This window comes from Hemitrygon akajei, chromosome 21, assembly GCF_048418815.1.
Source record: "Hemitrygon akajei chromosome 21, sHemAka1.3, whole genome shotgun sequence".
In the NCBI taxonomy this organism is placed as follows: domain Eukaryota; kingdom Metazoa; phylum Chordata; class Chondrichthyes; order Myliobatiformes; family Dasyatidae; genus Hemitrygon; species Hemitrygon akajei.
In genome coordinates this window covers 69,712,834-69,725,568 of record NC_133144.1, presented here as the reverse complement: position 1 = coordinate 69,725,568, position 12,735 = coordinate 69,712,834, and the positions used below count along the sequence as shown (strand labels likewise).

At 44.7% G+C, this 12,735-nt stretch overlaps 1 protein-coding gene across 3 annotated transcripts in view; it reads left to right on the top strand.

The window, feature by feature from the left end:
* The first annotated feature begins 604 nt into the window (after positions 1 to 604).
* The window catches only part of samd8 (sterile alpha motif domain containing 8), an 83,492-nt gene continuing 71,361 nt past the window's right edge, over positions 605 to 12,735 (top strand). Inside the window, exon 1 of one of the 3 annotated variants that reach the window (XM_073025712.1) lies at positions 605 to 719. The gene's annotated coding sequence lies outside the window, so the exon portion shown is untranslated. The remainder of the gene's footprint in view (positions 720 to 12,735) is intronic. The other 2 variants (XM_073025714.1, XM_073025713.1) reach the window with 2 other exon arrangements.

Genomic DNA, 12,735 nt, shown 5'->3' with positions numbered 1-12,735 from the left:
CAACTCAAGTGCCGCAAAGTTAACAAATTTCATGATATATGCCGGTGATATTAAACCTGGTTCTGATTCTGAATATTGGTCTGTAGAATGGAGCAATACTTGTGGAACAAGTTTTCACCCAGGCTTCTCACCTTTAGCCGGTCTTCATAAAGGTAATTAATTTACTGACAAAACCACCTCAGGTCAACAACTCTGACAGCTCTGGAAAAGTGGACCTGCCTACTGACTGACCTAATCTCAAAATAATGTGGTAATGTTTTCACCCTTGTGTTAATTTCCCCACTCACTCCTTCAGGCGCTGTCACTCACTCCTCTCACTCCTTGTGGTCGGGCTGACGCGCCGGTAACGACTCTGTACCTCCGGGGCTCTTGGGCGCTGTGGCCGGAGGTCGGGCTAGCGCGCTGGTAAGGACACTGTACCTCCGAGGCTGAAGGAGCGCTGTGCTTAGTGGTCGGGCTGACGCTCCGGTAAGGACTGTGTACCTCCAGGGCTGTGGGAGCGCTGTGGGTCGGTCTGACGCGCCGGTAAGGACACTGTGCCGCCAAGGCTATAGGGGCGTTGTTGTCGGAGGTCGATTTGACGCGCCGGACGCTCATGCAGGTGAAGAGAACGATGAGGCGGGGTTGGGATTCAGGCGGTCCGTGCGTAAGAAGCATCAGATCCGGTACTGGGCTCCCGGCTCTCTCGCATCTCTCCGTGGAGGGAACCTGGCTGTGGGGTAAGTGACAGGCTCTCAGGCTGGCGTGGCGACCATCTGAGGGATGGGGTTGGCTAGAACGAGAGGGGCGAAGTGCTAGGGTGGGCAGGACGGTGTAGAGAGGGGTGAGGGAGTGGGACAGGATGATGGGCAGGGATTGAGGGGGGGAAGGGGATGAAAGGTGGGAGTGATGGACTAGAGGAGAGGGAGAGGACTGGGGGGATGGCATTTCCCTCGGTATTTATTACTTGACACCGGCCAGACGGGGTACCTGGCTGTGTACCTAAGACCTGTGCTGATCAACTGGCTGAAGTGTTCACCGATGTCTTCAACCTCTCGCTTTGGCAGTCTGAGACCCACTTGTTTCAAGCAGCCTTCAATTTACAGCTGCTTAAGAACGCAGTAACCAGCCTTAATGCTTATCGTCCTGTAGCAACAGTGATGAAGTGTTTTGAAAGGTTGGTGATGAAACATATCAACTCCAGCTTGAAAGTGACTTGGATCCGCTCCAATTTGCCTACCAGCACAACAGGTCAACAGCAGATGCCATCTCATTGGCTTTTTACTCAACCTTGAAACATCTGGACGACAACAAAGATACATACATCAGGATGCTCTTTATCGACTACATCCCCTCAAAACTAATCAATAAGCTTCAAGACCATGGCTTCAGTACCTCCTTGTGTAATCGGATCCTCGATTTCCCCACAGACCCCAGTTAGTTCGGATTGGCAACAACATCTCCTCCATAATCTCCATCAGCATAGGGCACCACAGGGCTATGTGCTTAGCCCCCTGCTGTACTCACTTTACACTAATGACTGCGTGGCTAAGCACAGCTTCAACTCCATATTTAAGTTTGTTGACAACACCATTGTCGTAGGCCAGATCGAGGTGCTGATAAATCAGCATATAGGAGAGAGAGTGAAAATCTTGCTGAGTGGTGCCACAAGAAGTCATTACTCAATGTCAGCAAGATCAAGGAGCTGACTATTGACCTCTGGAGAAGGAAACTGCAGGTTCAGAGGATCAGAGGTGGAGAGGGTCAGTAGCTTTAAATTTCTATGTGTTATCATTTTGGAGGACCTGTCCTGGGCCCAGCACGAAGTGCAATTACAAAGAAAACATGGCAGTGGCTCTACTTATAAGTTTGTGAAGATTCAGCAGGAAACATAGAAAACTAAAGCATATTACAGGCCCTTCAACCCACAATGTTGTGCTCATACTCTAACATGTAACGTACTTTAGAAACTGCTTAGAATTTCCCTACCACATAGCCCTCTATTTTTCAAAGAAATTACATATAAAACTTTGACGGACTTCTATAGACACGTGGTGAAGTGTACATTGACTAGCTGCATCACAGCCTGGCATGGAAACACCAATGCACTTGAATGGAAAATCCAACACAAAGTGGTAGATACCGTACAGTCCATCATGGGTAAAGCCCTCCCCATCATTGAGCAAGTCTGCGTGCAATATATTTATTGCATTTTATTTACTCATTTATTATAATTATTATTTATTTTTAAACTTTTTGCATTTGCACAGTGTGTTGTCTTTTGCACATTCAGTACTTTTGGTGCGTTTTTTATTGATTCCATTATGGGTGTTGGATTTATTGAATATGCTAACAAACAAATGACTCTCAGCTGTACAGTAAGAAAATGGTGACATATGTTTTGATAATAAGTTTACTTTGAACTTGTGTATCACAGATCTGATTTGTCAAGTCATTCACAGTCCTTTGCCAAACTAAATTATTCAGAAAGCTTCCTGTTTCATGGGAGGTGGATCAGCTGCAAAACTGCCCTGATTTAAATCATGGTATTAGCTGACAAATACTATATTGACAGATAAAAAATTTTGGGGAGCTGTTGCAGAAACATAAGATATTGGAAAAAAAGCTCAGCCTGTCAGGCAGCACTTGTGGAATGATAAACAGTCAACTTCTCAGGCCACTGTCGGAACATGCAACCATTTATTGATGTAATAAATGTACATTATAAATACTCCAAAAATGCTGTGTTGTTAGAGCTTTCTGAAAAGAAAATACTGCAGGTACTGGCAGTGTTAATACAAACCAAAAAACCCTGGGGTCTCTTGGTAGGGCAACTTCCATCTGGGCAAAGAGTATTAATGTTCCAGTGCAGTGATACTTTGTCTAAGCATGTAAAATTGGTTTATTGTTTTACTGGCAGTAAAATGTATTTGTTAATTTAAAAATTGTTTAAGCACTGAGCTTAGTAATCAGAATTTCATAAAAACAGATGCAGGTCAGCATCTGGCCAGATTGGATGCAGGTCTGCCTCTGGCCGGCGTGGGTGCCAATCTGCCTCAGGCTGGCTTAATAATCAGACATTTATAAAATTAGATGTGTGGTGCGTGGCCAAGTGGTTAAGGCATTGGACTAGCAATCTGAAGGTCGTGAGTTTGAGACCCAGCCGAGGCACTGTGTTGTGTCCTTGAGCAAGGCGCTTAACCACACATTGCTCCAGTCCACCCAGCTGAAAGTGTCGTGGTTTCTCGTGCCCCACAAACGACCAGGAGACGCAGAAGATTCTTCAAGAAGGGTTAAACTTTAATTTGCAAATCAAAGCTGAGACAGTCATTGAGCTAGTCGCTGATTGCCCATCGATCCTTGTACATAGCATTTTTTATAGCAATCTCCTGGTTTAGTTGCATTAGCATATCCAATCGGTCTACAGTTGCGGTCTACAGTTGCGTATCACAAGTACATCCGCCACTATTGTTTCTACCCATTGACTTAATCATGTTCTAATCTACATCTCTTAGCTACCTCTCATTAACACACCATTGTCTTCTACATTCTTAAGATTTCATTCTCCTACTAAATTGGATACATGCATAGCAAATAGCAAGTTCAAAGCTGACTACATAGTTTTGGTTACACAGCAAACAGTGCAACTTTTATACTCCAATATATCCCCCTTCTCACACAGAGAAAGAAGACTAAGAGTCCGCGCACAAAAGCCCCAATAAACTCAAGCACTTATTCCCAAACCTCGGGTTAAACTATAATTTTCTGCGCCAAGACCTCAAAGTATTCTCTCCCTGTTACCCTGGGCTGCTGAGCCAAAAACCTGTCCTTTTGTACCTGAGACAGGGAAAAAAAACTCAGAAGCTCTTACAGTCTACTCCCACACTGTCGTTTTGCTCTTGTTCATCCTGCAGGTGTTGTAGGCTGTAACGATACATTTTCAGTGTTTCTTTCTCCACTAAGCTTGCTTCAGTATTTGCCACGAGCATCGGAAATTGTTTGGTTGCAGCATGCAGTACAAGAGACTTGAGACAAGGAAGAAAACAGCACAGCACAAGTGCACAGCTCAACAATACAATACTGACAGTTATTGCCATTTTAGTCAGCCATGCTTCCCATCCTCCGAGTCTACTTTCTAACCAGTCAAATAACTGATGTCCGAACCCTGTATTCTGTTAACTTCCTTTCTTAGACTTTTCAACTTATACATTGCCTTAGTAAACAATCCTTCTTTATTTTCTTTATCACTTCCCCCCCTTGCACAATGGTCAATCCCATGCGCTTCTGAAGTCAGAATCATCAGTAGAGGGGTGGGCGCTACCAACAAACCGTCTTCCATGCTCCACAAGCCTTCCAGGTTCTGCTTGGCCCCCCTTCATCTCCACATTGTCTGTTCTGCCAAAGTTACCTTACCTTGTATTTCATTTAGGTCCTCTACCACAGTTTCTGGAGCTAGGTTTACCTGGGGGGCAATGACAGCTGATGTACATCCAGACGCTTTTCTGGCTGCCTCGTCCGCAGCTTGATTTCCCTTTGTTATTACATCATTTCCCTTTTTATGTGCCTGGCATTTTACTATAGCCAATGCTTTAGGTTTCATCATGGCTTTTATTAAGTCTAGAATTCACTGACAATGTTGTATGGGGTCTCCACTACTTTTTTTAAAACCTCTCTGTTTCCACACTGCCCCGAACAAATGGCATACTCCATGAGCATATGCCGAATCAGTATAGATGTCTACTTTCTCACCTTCCATCATTTCACACGCAGCTGTCAGGGCTTTGATTTCCGCTAGTTGGGCGGAACACGGTTGGGGACAGGACTCCATCCTAATAATCTTATAGTTCGACGGATCCAGCTGCACTACTGAGAACTCTGCATGATTTCCATCATAATCCCTATAACAAGAGCCATCTACGAACAGAACCTTTTTATCTGCATCCTCTAGTGCAGGGGTGTCAAACTCATTTTAGGTCATGGGCTGGATTGAGCAAAATGCAGCTTCATGCGGGCCGGATCAGTCGGACGCGTGCGAACGCAGCTTTCGTTGCCTCCGTTTTGTCAGCCTGCTCTCATGTGTCTCAGTCTCTGCTATAACTACAAAGTGTTTCACTTTACAAATTCCGTTTCTTATGAAAAAGACTGCCAAGCAAGACTGCCGAATAAACACTAAAAACCCTGAAAACCTGGTACCTGAATAAACTCAGCATTAGCCATATCATACGCCATAGGCGCTTCGATTACTGGGGCCAGCTTTAATAGTAATTAGATATCTCGCGGGCCAAAGATAATCCCACCGCGGGCCGGATTTGGCCTGCGGGCCTTGAGTTTGACATGTATGCTCTAGTGGTTCTGACCGTAAATCTGCTCTCAATTTGGCAAATGCCATTGTCTTCCCTACAAAAAAGGGACAAAATCGGCTATATTACTGGTAGTGCATTTCTGTATAGTTATGTCTGGAAATGTCAATAGTATCTGATACGCTGCTATCCTGGCTGGCATCAGCACAAATTTCCCTCTTTCCAGCAATCCTGCTACTTTGTGGTGTGTGTACAGAGTCACAGGATAGCTCAGGGTTACAGATGATGCCTTTTCATATGCATAGTACAGCGCCGCCAATCCCTGATAACAGGGTGGATACCTCTGAGCCACCTCATCTAGTCTCGTACTGTAGTATGCTATCGGCTGCTTTGTTTTTCCTGTGCCTGTCTCTTGTGTTAGAACCGCTGTGACATAACCCTCTTGTCGGTTGGATACATACAAATGAAAAACCTTCTCGTAGTCAGGCAAAGCTAATGCTGGTGCTGACTGCAATTCCTGCTTAATAGTATTGAAAGCTATCTCCGCCTCTCCATTCCACTGTAAGCCGTTCTTCAAATTTGTATGTCCTGCTTCTTTCATTATCTTTCTCAAAGGTGCCACAATCTCAGCATATTCTCCTATCCAATCTGATCTATACCCTGCCATTCCCAAAAACGTCATCATCTGCCCTACAGTCTGGGGTTTTGGGGCCTTAGTTATTGCCTCAATCTGATCTGGTGCTATCGCCTTCACTCCCTTGGATATTACCCTGCCTAAGTATTCCACTTGCTGCGTGCAAAATTGCAGTTTCTTTTTGGATACTTTATGTCCTCCGTGCGCCAGCTTCTCTAACAGAGTTATAGTGTCCTGCTCACACTGTTCCTCACTGTGGGAGCAAATCAACAGGTCATCCACATACTGTAACAATGTACTTTCCAATGGCATGCCCTCTAGGTCTGCCTTCAATACCTGATTAAAAACATGTGGTGAATGTTTAAACCATTGCGGCATTCTGGTATAGGTATACTGAGCACCTCTGTAAGTAAATGCAAACAAATACTGACACTGGTCGGTCAGAGGAATGCTGAAGAAAGCTGAACACAAATCAATCACTGAAAAGTAACTTGCCTCTAGTGGAACATTAGTCAAAAGCGTGTGTGGGTTGGGGACTACCGCTGGCCAGTCCTCTACCACATTGTTTACCGCTCGCAAATCATGCACCAATCTCCACTTAGATTTATCTGCTTTTAAGACCGGCAGCAACGGGGTATTGCATGGACTGTTTGTTCTTTTAAGTACTCCTATTTCAAGCAACCCCTGCACTGTCGATGCTATTCCCTCTTCTGCTTCTGGTCTTAGAGGGTATTGTCTCCTGGATGGAATTGCTCCCCTTTTCAACCTTATTTCCACCGGACTAGCTGTTTTTATTTTCCCTACGTCCGTGTCATGCTGTGACCACAGAATAGATGGCAGCTCATCTAACCTTCTATCTTTCTGCTGGCCTCTTTCCTTTCCCAGCAATGGCATGTGTGGTTGGGGAGTTATTTCGACCTCTCTCACTGTCCCTACCATATCTACACTTACCATTATTTTAATGCAATTGTTGTCTTCTGATATCCACACCTCTGGCGTGATTTTCCTCCACACTGTTATGGTTTCAGCACTCTTAACTAAGGGTCCTAAGTCTTTAGACTGATATCCCTTGTTTACCAACAACGTTATGTGGGGCGCAGCCTCCAGTATCCTGTACCATTTTTCTTAAAAGGTGTTCCACTTAACTTGTAAAGCTGCCCCTTGCTTTCCAATGATCACAGCCTCCCCTTCCAGGTGCTGTTGGGTACATGCCTCCAGGTGCCATCTCTCTAACTCCCTGTTCTGAGTCTTGTCAAAAATCACTACAATGTAGCTCAGATTTGGGCATTACCGCCCTGGGTAATATAGCCTGCATGCCCTTTTTCCATTTTTCCCAGGTTTCCTGAATCTGATCTGTGATGTCTCCTATCCAAAAAACATTAGCCTTCTTGTCTTCTCGCACTATCAATTGAGCCCCTGCTCTTTCCACACTCAGCCCATTTCTGGTGCATTCTAATTTTAATTCCAGTTTCAATAAGGCATCTCTGCCTAACAAATTAATCGGAGTTCCTTTAAATACTAGCACCGGCAAAACAATTCCTTTATTTCCCATTCTCAACTGCACTGGAGCCGTGTACTGTGTCAACTGTGTTTTCCCCTAGAACCCTACCGTCTTAATAAACTTTCCTGACATGGGAAGGTGAAGGGCATACTGTGGCTGTACACAAGTGTACGTGGCTCCAGTATCTATCATCATTGGTGTCAGTTGTCCTTCTAACATAACCTGAACAATGGGTTCCTCGTCTGCCTCCCTTGTTATCATTGGGTAATGTCCCTTCCCACTTGAGTTCTCGGGGCACCCCTAATACCTCGCATAGGGGTTCATAGGTCTGCTTGGACCTGTGGGGGCTGGTCCTTGGCTAAACATTAGTTCCCTTCTTATCGGTTCCTGCTGGTGTGTGACAGGCCATGGTGTAAACAGACAATCTCCTCTCATGTGACCTGGCTGACTACATCCCCAGCACAATCTCTCTACCTCTCTTTCCCCCTGTTTCCTCACTGTTCCCCTCTGCCCATAGCTCCTCTGTCCCCCTCCTTGGGACTTCCAGTCCTGTCTGGGCTGTTTGAACTTAGCCTGATAGGGCATTTGTGGGAATGCTCCTCCAAAGACGTTGATTATTGGCATGGGGTTTTCCGGCCCTTGTCTTACAGTATGATCGGTTCCTCCATATAGCGGTGCTTCATCCAGTTCGATGGCTGTACTTGGACTGGTGGTTGCTGGCAGCATCTTTTTGCTTTTCTCTTTTTCCTTTTTGAGTTCTTCGAGCTGCATTTGTATTAACTTTCTTTGCACCTCTTCCTGCTGCTCAGCCAACCTTCGTTTGTCTTTCCGGTATTTCTCAACTGCATGGACTACGTGGACTCTAAATTCTTGCGGGGTCATTGACGTCAGCCCATCCACTTCCTCCAGTTTGGATTTTACTTGCGGAGGCATTGCATCCAGAATGCTATGTCGGAACAGTGTGGTGATAAATAAGCTATTTTCCACCTCTTGCTCAGACTCCAGTCTCCACCTTTTCAACTAGTTTTCTACATAAGCTGCTGGGTTTTCAGTGTCTCCCAGTGGATCCCCCTTTAAGGCTTTGGGGTCTACTTTGGGTGGATAAAGCTTCCTGAGGGCCTGCCATACCCTCTGCCTCACTCTGTCAAACCCGTCTCCATCAGTTCTCGGGTCGTTCGAGTTTACTATGCCAGCCATTTCCATTAGTTCGTTAAATTTGGAGGTTCCCATCAACCTTATCAATAGTGCCTTCAAATCTCCCATAGCCAATAATCGTCCCGCCGTTTCTTCTTCAAAGGCTCTAATCCATTTCCCTGCTCCTTCATGTAGATTGGGCAGAGTGTTTTTCAGCCCTTCTAGGTCCTGGGATCTCCAAGGGATGTACTGCACTTGACCTGATCCTTTAATAACGGCATCATTCTTCCTCCTTCTTCCCACCTGCCCTGGCTCTCCTCCTCGCCTCACTCCCCATCTGTCTCAGGGTATGTCTTTACTGCCTCCCAGACAAATTTCTCCGGGGTTCTCTTCTTCCCCCGGTCTCCCTGTGGAGTCCTTCCTTTCTGTCCTGATTCAATACTTGTTGGCCCCTGGAGTATTTTTCGCATCTCCTCTGGCAATTCCCTCTCAGTAACTTATCTAGCTCTCTCTCTACTTCCGCAAGTCGCTTCCCTACCACCTCCTTCTGCTCTTCTAGGCTTCTGCCTCCTACCTCTTCCCCACAAATTCTCGCATCCTCTCTCTCTCCACTTAACTCTTGCTCCTCCAATGAGTCACCTTCTCTTTCTTCCTGTCCGTGTCTGTACATCTGTGGCAGGGACTTCTCATGATCCTTACTCGTGCTTGATTCCCTTCTCTCATGTGTTTCTCCAAGACTCTCATCTCCTATCTTTTTTCCACTTCCTCTTGAATGCCTCATCTCTTCCTGCCCTGATGAGCCACTTTCTTTTCTAGTCTGTTCATTTCTATGGTATAACCGATACTCCTCATATTCTTTTCCTCTCTCAAGTATTTCAACCGTTCAATCTCTTCTTTCATTTCTCTCTTTGCCTGTTCCACCTTTATCCTTTCTGCCTGTATCTCCTTCCATATCGCCGCTTTTTCCTTCTCGTATTGTCTTTTTTCCTCCTCATTATCCCAAACTTGTACTTCTCCCTGCATGTTTACTGTTCCCGTCAGCAGGGGGCACTGCTTAGGGGTTCCTTCCTTATTATAGGGAGGGGGCTTTACTGTTTCTTTCACATCCGGGTACGGAGCTGAAGCCAGCTTCTCACTGTACATTCCTCTCTCTCTAACAGGCTGTTTCTCCAGCACCTTAGTGTCTTCCTCACTTGTAATCAATATTCTACCTGTCCTCCTCAGCCTTTCCCTCCATTCTGAAGAGTTTTAGCACTTCCATTTCTCGTTCTCTTTTTTGCCCTCTTTTCTTAGATTTATCTTTTGGTTTGTAATTTTTAATTAGTGCCTCCATTTCTTCGCACAAGCTTACATCAAACGTTCCTTCTCTTGGCCATTTTGTGACCAGGTTTTTGGTTCTCTTTTCCCATTTTTCTGAAGTTTTTGTGATCTCATAATTATTTACCGGGATTTTTTTGCTCAGAATCTCTACTGCTGTTCCTTTACCTGTCATGTTGTTCTCTCTTTTTAAGGTATTTCAGAGATTCACAGTTCGTTTACTGGATAATATTATTTACTCTAATTCTATGCTTAGTCTATCGTCTATCTACCAGCGCTTTAAACTATATATTGGACTGTCCTTGTTTCCTATTCTGTTCTGCCCATACAGACCTCTATTCAGAGTGGTATCCACAGAACTTTCTCTTTGCACCTCGTCTATTCAGACCCTTATCTCTTAAGGCGGTATTCACGAGGATTTTCTCTATTTTCCTTTCCCTGCCCGTTCAGACCTTCATTTCATACGAAGCGGTATCCACAGGGATTTTTTCTATTTTCCCTTTCCCTGCCTGTTCAGACCTTCATTTCATACGAAGCAGTATCCACAGGGATTTTCTCTATGCACCTCGTCTATTCAGACCCTTATCTCTTAAGGCGGTATCCACGAGGATTTTCTCTATTTTCCCTTTCCCTGCCCATTCAGACCTTCATTTTATACGAAGCGGTATCCACAGGGACTTACCAACACCACGTGGAATTTTTCTTCACTTAACTTCTTACTGACTTATTTGTACTTACCCTCACTGCAGTGTTCTTGATCAATCCTCTGAGCCTCCTGTTAACCCCCAATTCTGCCAGATTCTTTGGACCGGAGAGACCCTTCGGCAGTGGTTCCACACTTCTGAGACTCCAAGACCTCCCCAAAACCGACAGAATTCTTAGTCCAAATTGTCGCAAAAAGCACTTACCTTTTGTTTGGGTGCACCCTTAATTCTGTTAGCCTTGTGGGGGTCCCTAGAGGACTGGGAAGCGTCCCCCAATCTGCCGTTTCCTTTCCGCAGGTCTCTTTCCGGTCCTGTCAAGGTCGCCAATTTTGTCATGGTTTCTCGTGCCCCACAAACGACCAGGAGACGCAGAAGATTCTTCAAGAAGGGTTAAACTTTAATTTACAAATCAAAGCTGAGACAGTCATTGAGCTAGTCATGATTGCCCACCGATCCTTGTACATTGCATTTTTTATAGCAATCTCCTGGTTTAGTTGCATTAGCATATCCAATCGGTCTACAGTTGCGTATCACAAGTACATCCACCACTATTGTTTCTACCCATTGACTTAATCATGTTCTAATCTACATCTCTTAGCTACCTCTCATTAACACACCATTGTCTTCTACATTCTTAAGATTTCATTCTCCTACTAAATTGGATACATGCATAGCAAATAGCAAGTTCAAAGCTGACTACATAATCTACATCTCTTAGCTACCTCTCATTAACACACCATTGTCTTCTACATTCTTAAGATTTCATTCTCCTACTAAATTGGATACATGCATAGCAAATAGCAAGTTCAAAGCTGACTACATAATCTACATCTCTTAGCTACCTCTCATTAACACACCATTGTCTTCTACATTCTTAAGATTTCATTCTCCTACTAAATTGGATACATGCATAGCAAATAGCAAGTTCAAAGCTGACTACATAGTTTTGGTTACACAGCAAACAATGCAACTTTTATACTCCCAATAAAAGTAGGTACCGGCAAAACGTTGGGGGTTAACCTCGCAATAGACTGGCGTCCTATTCGGGGTGGAGTCTCATACTCTCAGTCGCTTCACGCCACGGAAACCAGCATAAGCACTGGCCTGATGAGCCGAAAAGGCTCGGGACAGACTTTAACTTTAAAATTAGATGCACTGATTGACATAGGTCAGCAACTGGCCATGTTGGATTGGACTAGATAGAGGGTGAACGATCTGAATTAAGTTTCTAAACATAATCTTTTGAATTATTTTCTGGTGTGGTAGGTGTTGATTTCATTTGAGAAGGCTGTCTATCAAAATCATGTATGCCTCATTAAGGAATCGGTAGTAAGAGGTTGGTAAGTTGGTGGAGAAGATCCTGAGAGGCAGGATTTATGAACATTTGAAGTGGTATATTATGATTAGGAATAGTCAGCATGGCTTTGTCAAGGGCAGGTCCAGCCTTATGGGCCTGTTTGAATTTTTTGAGGATGTGACTAAACACATTGATGAAGGTAGAGCAGTAGATGTAGTGTATATGGATTTCAGCAAGGCATTTGATAAAGTACCCCATGCCAGGCTTATTGAGAAAGTAAGGAGGCATGGGATCCAAGGGGACATTGCTTTGTGGATCCAGAACTGGCTTGCCCACAGAAGGCAAAGAGTGGTTGTAGACAGGTCATATTGTGCATGGAGGTTGGTCACCAGTGGAGTGCCTCAGGGATTTGTTCTGGGACCCCTACTCTTTGTGATTTTTATAAATGACCTGCATGAGGAAGTGGAGGGATGGGTTAGTAAGTTTGCTGATGACACAAATGTTGGAGGTGTTGTGGGTAGTGTGGAGGGCTGTTAGAGGTTACAGTGGGACATTGATAGGATACAAAACTGGGCTGAGAAGTGGCAGATGGAGTTGAACCCAGATAAGTGTGAAGTGGTTAATTTTGGTAGGTCAAATATGATGGCAGAATATAGTATTAATGGTAAGACTCTTGGCAGTATGGAGGAGCGGACGAGTCTGAGTCCATAGGACACTCAAAGCTCTGCGCAGGTTGACTCTGTGGTTAAGAAGGCATACGGTGTATTGGCCTTCATTAATCGTGGAATTGAACTTAGGAACCTAGAGGTAATGTTGCAACTATATAGGACCCTGATCAGACCCCACTTGGAGTACTGTGCTCAGTTCTG